Source organism: Engraulis encrasicolus, chromosome 18, assembly GCF_034702125.1.
Source record: "Engraulis encrasicolus isolate BLACKSEA-1 chromosome 18, IST_EnEncr_1.0, whole genome shotgun sequence".
Classification (NCBI taxonomy): Eukaryota; Metazoa; Chordata; class Actinopteri; order Clupeiformes; family Engraulidae; genus Engraulis; species Engraulis encrasicolus.
In genome coordinates, this window is record NC_085874.1 from 41,574,371 (window position 1) to 41,577,223 (window position 2,853).

Sequence of the window (2,853 nt, forward strand, 5' to 3'; positions counted from 1 at the left end):
AAAATGCCACAAGGCACAAGAAATATTATTTAAAATATTTCGACACAGCTGGACTTGATATTTTATTTGTTTATGTAGGCTATGCGTGCCTCTTGGTGCCATTTACGCATGCCTGTCGATGATTATTCTAAACGCTTTATCATCAGTCGTCTGATCGCAGTCTACGGCACTCGTGTGAAGTAAAATCTGACCGAATTGCGCTGAGATGGTTTGAACGACTTTAAGGCGCATTTGTGTGAAGGCTTCATTTTAAACCGCCAGTTTCCTGAGAGATCAACGCTGTAGTAGCAGACAGTCTTTGCGCGCAAGGCTCAACTTAAACATGGAGGTTCTTGAATCTGTGCCAAATTCTATGTTCCACTTTTTCACGGAGCTGGGTTGAGAAACAGCCCTCCCTCGAGAAAGTATATAGCCTAGACCTAACATTAAAGTCGTTCGATACCCTTATATAGGCGTACATTCATATAGACTGAAATAAAAAGCATACGATGGAATGAACTGATTTCACAGCATTATTGCGAGTTATTGTTGGCCTGTTAGGCTACGAAGTTTGACTTGTGTGAGCTTGTGTCACGGTTGCCTTTCCCCTGTGGGCACGTGGGCCATGCTTGCACGAGTCTCCGTCTTTCCCTGTTTGCGAATATGTTGTCAAAGTTTTAGAATTTTTATCTAAGTGGGGTTGTCTTTTTTAATGTCGACAGAGAGAGAGAGAGAGAGAGAGAGAGAGAGAGATGTCTGCTGTCTGCCATAGTGGGCTAACTGCCCTTGAGTGATCTCGCGTCTGAAGGTTAAAAGAGGGGTTAAGAAAGTGTAAAACGGCTGGATCATGCGAATCTTCAAAGCAGCACACATTCTCCCTCTACGTGCAAAGTATGCAGATGGTGGGTGGGAAAAAAAGACATCAAATGTCTACTCCTCCACATGGGCGTCCCAGCAACGGAAATGGCCATTTAAGTAGATTATGGGAAAGGGTTTGCACGAGAAAGATACAGTACAGTATTTCTATATGCACTGGATGTCATCTCTGGGAGGTCAGGCCTCCCTGTCCCCCAGCCCCCCACCACCCATGTGTGTTTGAAACATTGTATGATGACAGAAAACAGGTGCAGAGATTATTCCACAACCAATCTGATATTTAATAGCTGGGTGTGCTTTTTTCTAACCAGACATTCTGAAACATCTGGATGACCAGAACACATAGGCTAATTACCAAGTACATGGCGCCTCAACATTTGGAGACCCTTCTAAATCACCTCAAGTCCTGTCCAATCTACTATTCCTCATTTCACACAAAAAATATACGTTTAATGACAAGGGTAAACATACCGAAACCCGGAGGAAGACGTAGCACTTAAGTTAATGTGCACTCAAAATGCACATTTCAATGTTAATACATTAAATTACACAGGCCCACCGGCTATTGAGTGTGCGTGATTAATTTCGTTTCACTTGTTCAAACCCCCCCCCCCAAATAGCCATTTCTAGAGATGTGCTTTTGCGCAGGACAGGTGAGGACACCTCAGCCGAAATCGACCGAGAGGCAGACACGCATGTAGGTCAGACACGGGCTGGGTTACAACCACCTTTTGGGGGGGACGGGCCTACAGTTACGCATTGACACACACACTGGCCTCCGACAAGACTGAAAACCCAAAAAGCTAGCCCCGTCTGTGTACGGCCGAATTAATGTCGCCTGCTAGAAAGGTTAAATGCGGTCGCCTAATATAGGCTATGCCGCTTACAACACTGGTTCATTTGGCCTGCTGCTATCTCGCTACCTTCGTGCATAGGCTAACATTGGGGGAATGGGCTGAGATGATCTATCATGGAAAAAAATACTTATTAAGGCTATGTGAAAATACTCCTCCCCTTTTCCTGGACAAAGGCAAATTATGGAATAACTTCGTATTTTTAGGACGAAATCACAAAAGCGAAGGCCTTTACGACAATGTAAATATGTGTCCACTCGACATAAACATATCACCAATATGTTAATTACATCATTAAAATATACAGTCAGATAAGTGGAGTGTTGTCTCGCGCCGGCTGCGTCTGCCATCCCCAATAACGAGACCCAAGTTCGTGTCGCTTCGTTCACGGCACATTTTGCACAGAAGGATAAAGCCTAAAACCTCGTCTCGTTTTCCGCATACTCTCGACCAATGTGACATGAAATAGCATTCGGCTGTCGTCTGTTCCATGTTTACGCGCAGATGTGACTGGAGTGTGCGGCAGAGTAGTGCTAGAAAACTCCTCAAGTTCACCCAGCTTTACAAGCGCACATCTGCGAACGCACAGAAATTCTGACGAGCCAACCCACCACCACCATTGCGATAATCAACTCATTGTAGCGCTCAAGTTTTGTATGGCGGTGAAATGCGTACGAGGGCACCAGACGGTGTGTTTCAACGTTCTTATTTACCCGTTTCGCCAGCCCCAGGCCTGTACCCTCCGGTGGTCTCGCGCTGCCCTGTCTTCCCCTCGCGTCTCTCCCGGTCCACCTCCTCCCTTGCCGGCCTGGCCCGCTCCGGTGTCTCGTGCGCCGCAGAGGCCGGCAGAGCGGAAGAGATTCCGCAGGGTCCTAGACAGAGTGTGGTGTCGGGCAGGCACAGATCTGGTCGTGACATCACGGAACGGAATTGTCTCCTTCAGTTAATCTCTGCAACAAAGAGCTCAGTCAAGAGCCAAAAATAGAAGAGGCGAACTATAAAACAAAATTAATCAATTTACGCGCACTCTAGGCTACACTTTGCTAATGCCCCATCCAAAATGTCTACAGTATCTTGATTGTAATGACAATAGTTTCAGATTCACACAGACTTACAAAAGCATTATACGTCTCTCATGTTGCAA

The 2,853-nt window shown here is 46.0% G+C and overlaps 1 protein-coding gene across 1 annotated transcript in view; it reads right to left on the bottom strand.

The window, feature by feature from the left end:
• Positions 1–2,544, bottom strand: part of LOC134468250 (DNA (cytosine-5)-methyltransferase 3A-like) — a 138,466-nt gene extending 135,922 nt beyond the window's left edge. The window contains exon 1 of the mRNA XM_063222193.1: positions 2,423–2,544. The gene's annotated coding sequence lies outside the window, so the exon portion shown is untranslated. The remainder of the gene's footprint in view (positions 1–2,422) is intronic.
• Between the last annotated feature and the right edge of the window lie 309 nt (positions 2,545–2,853).